Raw genomic sequence first — 14,608 nt, forward strand, 5'->3', positions numbered from 1 at the left:
GGGTTCTAGAACTACTTAGAACTTACCTAAATAATTGTCATCCTCATCAAAGTATATATTCTCATTTGCCCTTGGGTCTCTAAATATGGGGTTCTAGAACTACTTAGAACTTACCTAAATAATTGTCATCCTCATCAAAGTATATATACACTACTCTTGAACCTGTAGTCAGTTAAAACCCCTAAACCTCTTTCTGCATAACCTTTCTGACTATTACTAGTAGTATTAGTCATGAATGATGCTACTACTAGGGCTAATACTTGTCAACCTGTATGTGTCAGGATCTGTATAGGAAGTCTCCTTAAGTGGGCCCTTTGTATTATGTAACTCTCCCTACTCATGAGGTAGTTATTATCTGCATTTTAGAGATGGGGAAACAGATTCACAGGACTTATATAAGTGAGAGAGCTGGGATGCATTCCCAAATTGAATTTTCAGAACCTAAGAGAAGTCTTTATATGGAAAACCCAAAAGACTCCACCCCCAACCTAGAACTCATACAGCAATTCAGTAATGTGACAGAATACAAAAATCAATGTACAGAAATCAGTTGCTTTTTTATACACTAACAATGAAAATATAGAAAGGGAAATTAGAGAATCGATTCCATTTACTATAGCACCAAGAACCATAAGATGCCTGGGAATAAACCTGACCAAAGAGGTAAAGGATCTGTACTCGAGGAACTACAGAACACTCATGAAAGAAATCGAAGAAGACACAAAAAGATGGAAAAGCATTCCATGCTCATGGATTGGAAGAATAAACATTGTTTAAAAGTCTTTCTTTCTGTATTAAGTGTAATTTTAAATTTCTACTCATCATTCTAGCCTATTGGAACTTTCCTGATTCCTGATTTTGCCATCCAATGTATAAGCTTTTGCTCCCAACTGAGATCTTGTGTGACTCCCCTGTTTTTTTCCAAGTCATTGACTAAAATGTTCCAAGAGAGAACCCTGTGATAAATGCTAACATTTCCTTCCAGGTTGAAATAAGTCACTCTCTGGGTACAGTTTTTTCAAACACCTATAAATAAATCTTGCTGGACTCTGGGCTGCTTTACATATAACCATCTTATCCACAAGAACAGCTAAAGATATTTTTTTCTCCTGCCTCTGGCATTCCACCCCTGGCTATGAATCTAATAACACCACTGCCAAAGAAAAAATGCTCCTCTTACTTGGGTCCAACTTGTTTATATTGAAATAATATTGGTCCCTAGTGACCATTCCTTTTCTTCTTACAAGTCACCTCTTTAATAAATGATTCTAGAATTTCAACAGAGGTGAATCCAAACGACAGTAGTATCTGAAATTCTGGTCCCTTTCTAACATGTCACTGAGTTGCTATGTGACCTAGAGAAGGTCACTCTTTTAACTTAGACATTTCTGAAGAAAAGAATGAGAACATTGAACCTACCATTTATCATTTCTTAAAGGGATTTATTTGATTTGGACCACAACTTAATGCAGTAAATATTACCTCTATCTTACAGATGAAGCTAGTAAGACATGGAGAGCTTTCCAAACCTACCTAAAGTCGCTCAGGTTATAAATGGGGGAACTGCTAACTCTACGGTCTCAAAGTGGCAGATTGTTGCAAACTCCTTCTGCTGTGATTTATTTTAGGACACTCTGCTGAGACTGAAAAGTAGATTTGCTTGAGCATCTAAGCACTCCCCACCCAACTAAATCAGCAGCACACCAGAAGGCAATAATTCCCAAAGTGTTTTCAAAGGAGCACTCGTCCCTCCCAACAGCCCGAGGAGAAAGCAGTTCTGTCAAATGTTTGACAGACGTCTTGTGTCTCGTACTACGGAGATTCTGTCCGAGATTCTAAGGGTTCTAAGGAGCCCTTTAGAAAAGAACTCCCTCTAACTCTCTTGAACCGCAGAGCTAGAGTTTCATGAAGCACATTTGGCTTAAAGTGTCGTAAGTGTTAGGGTTTTTTTTGTTTTTGTTTTTGTCTTTTTTAAATTTTTACTCTTTGGGACTCCAAGGATGTCTTTCCAAAAATACGAGATTTCAAAACATATATATATATTTTTTTTTTTTTAAAGATTTATTTGAGAGCGAATGAGAAAGAGCATGAGACGGGGGAGGGTCAGAGGAAGAAGCAGATTCCCCGCTGAGCAGGGAGCCCGATATGGGACTCGATCCTAGGACTCCAGAATCATAACCTGAGCTGAAGGCAGTTGCTTAGCCAACTGAGCCACCCAGCTGCCCCAAAACATTTATTCTTATTTCAAGTAACATGCTTGTCTTTGGAAGTGCTTTAAGGTTTACCGAAAGCTTCCTCCTGCCTGAGGGATCTTTTGGCCTTCACAACCAACAAGGTTAAACTTGTGCTGGGACCCGTCTTTTTCGTTTACAGAGAAAGGTCTGGAGTGGTTAAGGGAATTGACTCCAATGCCATACAGCAAGAGAAGGGGCCAAATGCAAATTAAGATTTTCTCACACCGAAGTCAGTTCTCTTGCACTCCATGAGTGTCTTTGTTTCTCTGCCTTTGATCATTTAACGAGCTTGTTGACGTGCTCCAAGCAAGCAACTTTGAAAAATGAACAAGGTGACATTAACAATGTCTGATGACCTTGACACTAGGACGGTTTCAATTCTCAAAACGATATTTGGAATTTTCCCTCGTAAAAAGTTACTGTTCCTCAGCATAGAAAGCGGGGTATATACCCAACCGAATTTGAGCCTTGTGGGAAAACCAAGGGATCCTGGAAACAGCAGATTAGCCCACAGCTATCCCTGTTTACATAGTCGATGTGTGTTTGTTCTGTTTGAAGATACTTCAAAAATAACAATTGTAAAAGAGATTACTGCTTTGATCAGAGAATCTGAATCTCTTTTGTTTGACCATGAATAATTGGTCTTTGTAATGTTAATGCTTCTTTTAAGGAATATCAGATCTGTAAATGCACCTTAATTACAGGCAATCAGTTTTGGAGGGAATTGGTGACAGCATTTTACTGACGGTCTGCTCTAGTTCCCCTTCAAATCTAATTACAGTAGAAAAATTCTTCTAGGCCAAGCAGTAAAAAGCTATAATTATTAGTGTTTTGATTAATGTGCACATCGGTCAAAATAGTTACCTTATTGAAGAGCAAGATCTAAATCTTTAAAATGTCCTCTTTTTCCTATAAAGCACGCAACAAAAGGTATGGCCTTGACTGAGATGTACCGGCTAACCTGTTAATCATAATTTTGCTGGGAGCTCAGAAGTCTGTCCTCTCCAGTCTTTACATTTAAGATGTACCCCCACAGGAATCCACCACTTAATGTTTGAGTCCTAAAATGTTTCATTTTCATTTGAGGCCAACTAAATGATTCCCATCACAGTATATGAGTGCATTATGGAGAGAAGGAAATACTTTTTTTTTCTTTTTAAGTTGTTCCATTTTAATTTTGTTGTTGTTGGACGAAAACACATGTTAATATAGAATGTTAGATGTTGCTGAAGATGTGAAGAAATGGGATTGCTACAGTGCAGATCGGGCGATTTAGCTAGATAGGAGGAAGGATTTCTCAACAGCAAAATGAAATCTCCTTATGGGGAGGTGGTTTGAAAGTTGCGTATTTGATGAAATGGTGTGAGGCAAAGCCTGTGTGCCAAGCAAGGCCTGGTCTAAGAAGAGAACCTTTCCACCGATTTGTGCATGTGATCTTACATCGTATTATACTTCCAGGTGGGATTTTCTCCTCACCTGGCTGGACTGCTCGAGACCGTGAAGCACTTAACACCTGATGCCAGAGGCTCCTTCCCACTTGGAGGATTTTTTTCCAGGATCGTGATAACATTTAAACTTACCATTTAAAAACTATGAATAGGGCCAATCACACCGGTATACAGGAGGACTATCTCTCAGGTCTAAGCCATATTGAATTAGCACATTCCAAGTTGTGTGTGTGTGTGTGTGTGTTTCCTAATTATGACAACAATTAGCTTTGCAGCATTGCATTCATTCCAAGCAGCAGGGATGGGGGACAATAATCTTGTTTACCCGAAGCTGGAGAGGGTATACCTCGCTTTGTTCCCTCCGCAGCCTAATCTAAATGCTTTGCTAGGTGCAAGCCCACACAATAGAGTGTTACTGGCCCCCCTCAAGGAACCTCCCTCTCCTGGTTAATTCACTTGTCACCGAAAACCCCTACAAGGTCAAGGAAAAACAGGTACCAGGCCATTTCAAACTTAATAAGGTGGCACATTTTATTTACATCTATTTCAAAGGTAGAGCCTCAGAAACAGGAACGCTTTTTTTTTCCCCCAAATCGTTTCATCTATTAAAATTATCAGAGGGAAAAGAATGGAACTCCTTCGGATTGGCGTTGACAATTAATGGAATAGGAAGGTGGCTGTTGTAAATGGCTCTCTCGCAGTAATGGGGAAAAGCAAATTATTGAATGGACAAGTTATTTACGTTTGAAAATAAACTGCATCTCACACTGGGAAATACGGTTATAGGCGATTCTGCATTACAACGCGAACAGGTCATTAGTTTTAATTTTCCACAACAAAGATTTCAGGGTAATTTGCTTTCATTAGAATGGAGTAGTTTCTTTCCTACACACATTATCATTCAACACCTCCGTTGTCACCATTAGAGGTCTCTCCCCCACCCCCGCCCTAATGTGTAAGAAGAACATCCTTGATTTTTCTAAGTGTCTAAATATTATGGCGAAAGTTGGATTGCATTCAGCAAGGACTGAAATGCTAGGTGAGCAGAGCACAAATGTATCACTGGTGTCATACAGTGCCACACATAATCCCACTAGGAAGGTGTATTACTAGCATTTGACATGTTTTAGTGTTTTACCGTGCTTAGCGTACACAGCCTATCTCTGTACTGTAAAATGTAGGCTACTGCAGAGGAAGAACAATAATCAGTTATACATTAACCACAAAGGTCATTTCTTGTGGCAAATGCAAGGTCTATTGATCAAGTCATATTTGTCAGTAGAAATGGGTCTCATTACTGAATGCAGCTCATGAAGGAAACCATGGTCTAGTAGGACATCATGATAAGAGCAAATCATCCCTTTGCTTGGGGTGGTTTGAAACTCGTCAAATGTTTATCTTCATTTTTATAATATAATTTGCTAACTTTTCAGCTAATCAATCCCTGAAGCTGTGTTCTTGGGTTAACTCACGATGCTGCCCATTCAAACAATGATTAATCGCCTGCTGTTAACTATAAGATAAGGAAAAAATTAAAAGAAAATGAATGACGTATTCACTTGTGTTACAAAATTGTCTATAAACTAGTTTCCCAGCAGGAGCTGTGGTTTGCTTTCAAACTTAAATAACTGGTCTATGTAACCTTATCTTCCGGGTACTTCCTGCAAACTTCATATGTTATGCAATCGAGCCCATAAATATAGGTAGAAGTTAACTTGAATGGCTGAAACAGAGTTAACCACACACATGTCATTAAAGCTTTATCACCGTTTCTGCCATAAACCTCTCCCTTTTCTTTAAGAGATTTACCAAGCTATCATAAAAATGTATTATGGCTGTTTCTTTGCAAAACATGAACTCCTGAGAGGCGGCTTGCCTCCTTAGTTAAATGTCTGGGGCTGCGGCTTAGTGTCCCATAAGAGTGCCACATATGTGTTTGAGGATATGTCAGGACAGACTATGTGGATCGAATGTCACACAGCTGACACAGTGCTTCCCTACTTTTCATAAATACCCCCAAAAGTCACCCAGTAATTCCAATGATGGCGTATTACTAGAGGCATACAATTAAACACATTTGACCAGCTCACCAAATAAATAGTAAATAATGAACAATATAAATAGTAAATAATATAAATATAAATAGTAAATAATAAACAAGGAAAAGCATAACAGGATGCTCTGTGGGGGCAAAAGTCATTATAGATAAATGGGTACCTGTAATGAGAGAGAAAGAGAGATTTTCCAGGGATGTTATCAACCTAAAGTAATTAAGCAGGAAAATTGAAAGGATTAGATCCCCTAAACTGACTTAGCAAAAGACTCTTAGCAAGCATGATACTGATGATTCTGTTGACATCTTTTCAGGAGCTACTTCCAGATACCATTGTATCTTGCAGTATATATGTGTATATATATTTTGCATGTATATACATATATATATTTATATATGTTATAATGAGAAACTACACTTAGTTTCATACAAATAGGCAGAAATAGATATAGGGTTTTTTTTTCTCTTTTTTTTAAGATTTTTTTAAAGTAATTACTACACCCAGCCCAATTCAAGACCCCAAGAGCAAGAGTCACGTGCTCTTCCAACTGAGCCAGCCAGGGGTCACTCAAATACATTTGTTTTTTTAAGATTTTATCTATTTATTTATTTATTTATTTGTCAGAGAGAGAGAGAGAGAGAGAGAGAGCACACAAGCAGGCAGAGCGGCAGGCAGAGGCGGAGAGAGAAGCACGCTCCCTGCTGAGCCAGGAGCACGATGCAGGGCTCAGTCCCAGGACCCTGGGATCATGACCTGAGCTGAAGGCAGCAGCCCAACTGACTGAGCCACCCAGGTGTCCCTCAAATACGTATTTTTAATTAGGTAGACACAAGGCCTCTCTTTTTATGAATGACTTCCCTTTAGAAATATGAAATTATTTTTAATTACTTCTTACTTTCTATGTTCCTAGCGTAGAAGCCTGAGGGTCATGCAGTGGAAGATTACTGGACTTGCATCAAAAAACTGACTTCAAATTCTTCAGAGCCCTTCTCATAGGTCTCTTCCTCTGGGAAGCCTTCCTTGATTAGCTGGCACAGATAATACTTTATCTTCTGGGTTTTTATAGTATTTTATTGTTAACATTTTTTTTTTTAAGATTTTATTTATTTGTCAGAGAGAGAGGAGAGCGAGTGAGCACAGGCAGACAGAATGGCAGGCAGAGTCAGAGGGAGAAGCAGGCTCCCCACCAAGCAAGGAGCCCGATGTGGGACTCGATCCCAGGACGCTGGGATCATGACCTGAGCTGAAGGCAGCTGCTTAACCAACTGAGCCACCCAGGCGTCCCGATTGTTAACATTTTTGTTAAGCTTTTGGTCCCCTTTGGATTCCCAGTGCTCATTAGCAGAATTCGTGTCACTCAGTAAATGTTTATTTAATAATGGATTTTTCATTTCTTCTAAATTGAAAGATATTTTTTAAAAAAGATTTTATTTATTTATTTCTTTGAGAGAAAGAGTGTGCATGAGAGGAAAGAGAGAGAGAGAGAACAGGAGAACAAGTGGGAGGAGGGGCAGACCCCCCGCTGAGCAGGGAGCCAGATGCGGAACTCTGTCCCAGGACCTTGGGATCATGACCTGAGCCTAAAGCAGACCCTTCACTGATTAAGCCATCCAGGTCCCCCCAAAATTTTTTTTTGAGATAGATAAATCCTCTGGTTCTTTTCAGGCCAATAAATTCCATGAATCCGGGCTTATTTCCCTAGTTTTAGGACATTCATGAAGGTAGGCTACTTTATTCATGGAATTGTCAGTAATGTCCATTCCAAGACAGCAATACTGATGTCTTAATTGCTGTCAGGACATGGGTAGCAGCCTCTCTCTCATCCCCAATCTCTTTCCTCTCTCCAGAGGAAAACTATTGATAATTTTGTGTTTAAAAATTTTTTTTTTAATTTTTTTATTTTTAGGTAGGCTCCACACTCAGCATAGAGCCCAGTGTCAGGCTTGAACACATGACCCTGAGATCAGGACCTGAGCTGAGATCAAGAATCTGATCCTTAACCAAATAAGCCACCTAGGCACCCCATGTTAGACATTTTAGACAACATATATTTCATATAAATTATTTATGTAAATGGTGCCATGAAATAGCATGAACCACTGACATTTTAAAAAATTTTCGTGCCTTTAGAAATCTTTTCATGTCACTACAGATATAGTTACTTGGTTTGTTAAAATTGCTGGATAGGATTCCATGATGTGAATATACTAGAATTTACTTAATCATTATGGTGCTTATTGTTTAATATTTAAATGGTGGAGAATTTTTTCTCATTACAAATAATGCTTCAATAAACATTGTGATGTGTTTATCTATCTTTGTGCGTTTAAGCGATTTTGAGGAATGAATTCCTAAAAGCAGAATTTCAAAGCATATGAAAATTGTACTTTTCATTAGATACTCTAGAGTGCCCTCTGTACAGATAAACATACAAAATCATACAAAGTTATATTTTTACTAACATTATGAGACTTCCAGTTTCCCTCCAGTCTCACTGAATCATTTTTGTACATTGGTTGAGCAAAGATGGTATTCCATTGCTGTTTTTTTTGTTTTTTTTTTGTTTTTTTTTAATTTTTTTATTTTTTCAGCATAACAGTATTCATTATTTTTGCACCACACCCAGTGCTCCATGCAATCCGTGCCCTCTACAATACCCACCACCTGGTGCCCCCAACCTCCCACCCCCCACCCCTTCAAAATTCTCAGATCGTTTTTCAGAGTCCATAGTCTCTCATGGTTCACCTCCCCTTCCAATTTCCCTCAACTCCCTTCTCCTCTCCATCTCCCCTTGTCCTCCATGCTATTTGTTATGCTCCACAAATAAGTGAAACCATATGATAATTGACTCTCTCTGCTTGACTTATTTCACTCAGCATAGTCTCTTCCAGTCCCGTCCATGTTGCTACAAAACTTGGGTATTCATCCTTTCTTTCTTTTTTTTTTTTACAGCTTTATAAACATATATTTTTATCCCCAGGGGTACAGGTCTGCGAATCGCCAGGTTTACACACTTCACAACACTCACCATAGCACATTGTTTTTTTTTTTTAAGATTTATTTATTTATTTATTTGACAGACAGAGATCACACGTAGGCAGAGAGGCAGGCAGAGAGAGGAGGAAGCAGGCTCCCGTCTGAGCAGAGAGCCCAAGCAGGGCTCCATCCCAGGACCCTAGGATCATGACCTGAGCTGAAGGCAGAGACTTTAACCCACTGAACCACCCAGGCGCCCCTCCATTGCTGTTTTGGTTAGCATTTCTCCAAAGTACTGAGGTGGAGACTCTTTTCATATGTTTGTCAGCCACTGGTATGTCTTCTTCTGTAAATTGCTATTTACCATGGTCGCCTAATTTTCTTTTGGGTTCTCTTCACCTTACAGATTTTTCAAGATCTCTTTTATGACAGTGGATTTTAATCCTTTGTTGCAAACATTTTCTCCCAGATAGTCACTTACCATTTTGGGTGTTGAGGGGTCACTTGTCTTTTAATATTATGGTCACATTGATTCATGAGACTCTCCATTGTGTTAGACATTCTCCTACACTGTATTACATAAATTCTTCTTCTTCTTCTTCTTCTTCTTCTTTTGTATTACATAAATTCTTTATACAGCATGTAGAAACTGGATTTGATGAATCCATGTGCCCTCTGTTCTCACCGGTCTATCCAACTTGTGATTTAGACCCTTAGTGTCATGCCAATTCTCGCCTAGAATTCCCTCCCCTTTGCTTCCAGCTGCTGTTTTGTCAAATCTTGTCTTTTCTTTAAGGGACAATCCACGAATCAGTTTCCACAGTGATCTCCTTTTTTCCTTGTTGACCATTCATTCACACATGAGGAATTTATTTTGTGCGTGTATCTATTGTAACTTCAACCAGGTGGGAAGCTATTGGGAAGCTATTCCACTAAACGACCTTGCTTTTACCATAATTTTCCATGTTTTACACATAGTAGGAATCTAGTAAATATTTGTTGGTTGCTTTAAAAAATTTTTTATAAGGAAATACTGAATCTGCCCCCTACTCACTATACATACACACTATGGGCAATTTGCCTACCCATTTCTTCATTTTCTTTGTGTAATTGGTCTTTTGTTACAATTTGTCATTAGGTTACATCTGCTCCTAAAGTCTAGATTTAAAACCTCAAATATAGGGGCACCTTGGTGGCTCAGTTGTTAAGTGTCTGCCTTTGGCTCAGGTCATGATCCCAGGGTGCTGGGATCGAGCCCCTCACCAGGCTCTCTGCTCAGCAGGAAGCCTGTTTCTCCCTCTCCCCACCCCCTGCCCCGGCCCCGCTTGTGTTCCCCCTCTCACTGTGTCTCTCTCTGCCAAATAAAGAAAGAAAATCTTAAAAAAAATCAATTAAAATCTCAAAAATATAAAAAACAACAACAAAAAAGAAAGTATAAATAACAACAAAAAAAAAAAAAAAAGAAAGAAAGAAACCCCTCAAAAATAAAGCTGTGAACAATACTAAGGATCTGATTTTCTCAAAATTCCCTGGTGGCACAAAGAAGAATCTAGTAGTTTTCAAATTTGAAAGACACATCTCCGAAGTCCAACTAATTCCCTGATATATAGGTCTTTATTTCATACTATCTGACATCTGTCTTCTCAAACACAATCACAGCACTTATTGGGATGTAACATGGGCCCAATGAAGTGGAACCCTGACTTCACAGCAGTTTTGGGGTCTATTTTTTTGTTTTTCAAGATAAAAAGGCAAAACCAAATCTAAACAACATGAAAAAAAGATTGATATTTCATTGCTTCAACCATTATTAACTCAAGGTTAGTCTTTCATTCATAACTTCACCCAGTGCTTACCGTGTGTGTGTGTGTGTGTTCTTCATTCAATCATACCATTTTTTTTATGGCTCTACTTGGCAGAGACCAGACTGGGGAAACAAATATGAATGCAGCATGGAATATAATAAAAGCAAATTTAACAAGTGCAGTGATGGTGATAATACCCAGGACATCAGAGCCATCATGACAGAAATGCTAGGTCCATGAAGGCTGAGGGGAGGGATGTGATTTAACTAAGATGGAGTTATTTTTGGGTTTGTGAAGGGTTGGCTTGGATTTAACTCTAAGATTGCTACAAATACAAGTCTGTGAAAAACAGTTCCAGAAAGTAGAATCTTATCTTTTGAAGTAAATCAAATAGTTCCCAAACTTTTGTTTTTTCTTTATTTTCAAAATCCTTTCAAAATTACATAAAAAGTTGCAAAAATAAACAAAGAATAGCCGTATACCTTTTACCCAGATACGCCAATCACCATTTTGCCACATCTGCTCTCTGTTTCTCTCCCTACCCCCTACACACACACACACACACACACACACACACACACACACTTTTATGGGGGGGGGCTTGGTAAATTCAACTGTTAGTTGCAAACATCTTGACTTTTTTTTTTTTTTTTTAAGATTTTATTTATTTACTTGACAGAGAGAGACACAGCGAGAGAGGGAATACAGCAGAGAGAGTGGGAGAGGGAGAATCTGGCTTCCCAAGGAGCAAGGAGCCAGATGTGGGACTCAATCCCAGGGTTTTGGGATCATGACCTGAGTGGAAGGCAGAAGCTTAACGACTGAGCCACCCAGGTGCCCCACATCTTGACCTCTTATCCATAAATATTTAGGGTGCATGTTCTAAGAACAAGGATATTCTTTCCCCTTTTTAAAGATTTTATTTTTAAGTAATCTCTGTACCCAGTGTGGGGCCCATACTTCCAACCCTGAGATCAGGAATTGCATGCTCCACCGACTGAGCCACCCAGTGCCCCAAAGACATTCTCTTAGATAGAGTTACGTTATAATGTTTAGAATGTACCATTCTCCATACTCAAATTTTGCTAATTACCCCAATAATGTTCCCTATAACAGTCTCCCCCCACCACATCTGATCAAACAGGATTATAGACATCTTAAAAAAAAAAAAAAAAAAAAACTGTTGCTGAGCTTTTCTTTGATCTTTCATGATATTTATATTTTGGAAGAGTACAGTAGGGTGGGTTTGTAGAAAGTTCCTAAATCTGAATTTGTCTGATCTTTCCTCCTGGTTGGATTTAGGGTATGAATTTTTGGTAGGAATACAAGGTAAGTAATGTTTCATCCTTCTCAGTTCATCACATCAGGAGGGACACAAAGTCAGTTTGTCCCATTAATGATGATTTAATTTTTTTTTTTTTTAAGGTAACCTCTACCCCCAGTGTGAGGCTTAAACTAACTACTGTGATTTTAAGAGTTTCCTGTTCTACTGTTTGAGCTAGCCAGAAACCCCTGATGATGTTAATTTTGATCTTTGCTTAGGGTAGTATCCATCAAGTTTTTCTATTATGGTAAGTTACCACTTTTCCTGTGGTAATTAATACCTTATCCATGAGGAAATACTTTATGACTATGTAAGTATCTTATTGCTCATCAGAATTTCACCCAATTATTTTAGCTTTCATTAATTCTTGTCTGAATCAATTAATACGATATTGGTTGTAAATGTTATAAATGGTGCTGTTTCTCTTATTTCTTCTACCTTTTTAGTAGGCCTTTTTAGAAGGCCTTCTATCAAACTTTTATTCTTAATTTTACCTTTTGTGTATATAATGAACAAAATTGAGCTCACCAAACATCAGTTGCCTATTTTGTATGGGACACTGTGCTAGGAGATGTCATAAGGAATTCAAAGACACGACCATTAGGGTTCTACAGGAACATGTGATTTGCTGGTAGAGACAGAGGCAAGGCAGATAGTAAGAAATGCTTTACTGGAGAAACAATGCTAATGGAAGGGGCAGAAACCAAAAGAGGGTAATTCTTTTTTTTTAGGATTTTAATTTTAAGTAATCTCAATGCAGGACTCAAACTCACAACTCCAAGATCAAGAGTCACATGTTCCACCGACTAAGTCAGCCAAGTGCCCCAAAAGAGGGTGATTCTTACTGGAACATACAGAGTGACATTGGAAGAGAGGCAGGATTTTAATTGGGCTTGTGATAATATGGCTTTTTGGTCAAAGAAAGACATTATAGTTGGAGGGAACAGCAGCGATATTTGGGAAATGACAAATAAGCCCCATGGTTAGAACCTAAGTTTCCTGGGAGAAGAGGCAGGAGGGCATAGTGGGATTTGAGGGAGGAAAGATCCGCTGGGCTCCAGCTCAAAGTCCCACTCAGAAGAGTTTCGACTCCAATCTACTGACTGTGGAAGCAATGAAACATTTGAGGAGGAAGGGTTACCTTTCAGATGATGCTGAGGGCAAGGATCGTGTCTAATTCATCTTCCTAGATCCAAGGCCTATACTAGCACTCAGCACATGGAGTGTGTTTGATAATTTGCAGGCACCAATGTGCAGGATTACTGAGAATAGGGACTGGTGTGTGTGTGTGTGTGTGTGTGTGTGTGTGTGTGTGTGTGTGTGTGTGTTTAACATGTGGGTTGATAATCATGATCAGGAGGTGAGGAGGCAGGGGGGCCCTTAATTCAGAAATCAGCTCTCTGATGAATAGTTTATAGAAAATATTTTAAATATCAAGTTCCTAGGGGCACCTGGGGAGATAAGTAGATTTAGTTTCTGCCTTTGGCTCAGGTTGTGATACCAGGGTCCTGGGATGGAGCCCTGAGTTGGGCTCCCAGCTCAGTGGGGAGCCTACTTCTCCCTCTGCCTCTCTCCTGCTCATACTTTCTCTTTCAAATAAACAAATAAAGATCTTAAAAAAAAAATCAAGTTCCTAGACCACCAACACCACGCCCCTCCCAACCAACACCACCCTCCCCCAGCATTAATTTTCAATTCCCAGTAAGCAAGTTTGGAAATTACTTTTTTATTTAAAAAAAAAAATTATTTATTTATTTGACAGAGACAGACACAGTGAGAGAGGGAAAACAAGCAGGGGGAGTCAGAGACGGAGAAGCAGGCTTCCTGCTGAGCAGGGAGCCCAATGTAGGCCTCCATCGGGGGCTCCATCCTGGGACTCTGAGCTCATGACCTGAGACGGAGGTAGACGCTTAACAACTGAGCCACTCAGGCGCCCCACTTTTTTATTTTTTAAGATTTATTTATTTATTTGAGAGAGAGAGAGAGAGAGAGAGAGAGCGAGCACGGGCAATCACAGGGAGGGAAAGAGAGAAAAGGAAAGAATTTCCCACAGACTGTCCACTGAGCACAGAGTCTGACACCATGGGGCTTGATCCCGGGACCCTGACTGAGATTACAACCTGAAAGGAAAATAAGAATTCAACACTAAACCAACTGAGCCACCCAGGCACCCCTTGGGAATTACTTTTGAACAACTTTGGGTGCCAGGAAGATGAACAAGGCAGAAGGGGGTATAAACATCTCATTAGAAACTATTTCATTCTATATCTCCTATATGAATATTTTAGAATTAAAAAAAAAAAACAATACAAACAGCTCTTTAAAGATGCCTATAGGGGTGCCTGGGTGGCTCAGTGGGTTAAGCCTCTGCCTTCGGCTTAGGTCATGATCTCAGGGTCCTGGGATCGAGCCCCACATCCGGCTCTCTGCTCAGAAGGGAGCCTGCTTCCCCTTCTCTCTCTGCCTTCCTCTCTGCTTACTTCTGATCTCTCTCTCTGTCAAATAAATAAATAAAATCTTTAAAAATATATATAAATAAAGATGCCTATAAATTTTATCTAGATTTAAGAGTCTATGCATTTTGTTAAAACACAGTAAATAAGCTTTAATAGAGGAAAACAAAGCAGGAAAATAAAATGGGATACCCAAAATAACTGAATAAAAAATCACTGTAGAAGTCTTACTGATCACTTAGGAAATAAAACATATTTATATTTATGTATATTTATATTTCAAACATTCACCAGGTTGTCCCTTTCCAAGTTCA

The sequence above is a fragment of the Lutra lutra genome, chromosome 3 (assembly GCF_902655055.1).
Source record: "Lutra lutra chromosome 3, mLutLut1.2, whole genome shotgun sequence".
Classification (NCBI taxonomy): Eukaryota; Metazoa; Chordata; class Mammalia; order Carnivora; family Mustelidae; genus Lutra; species Lutra lutra.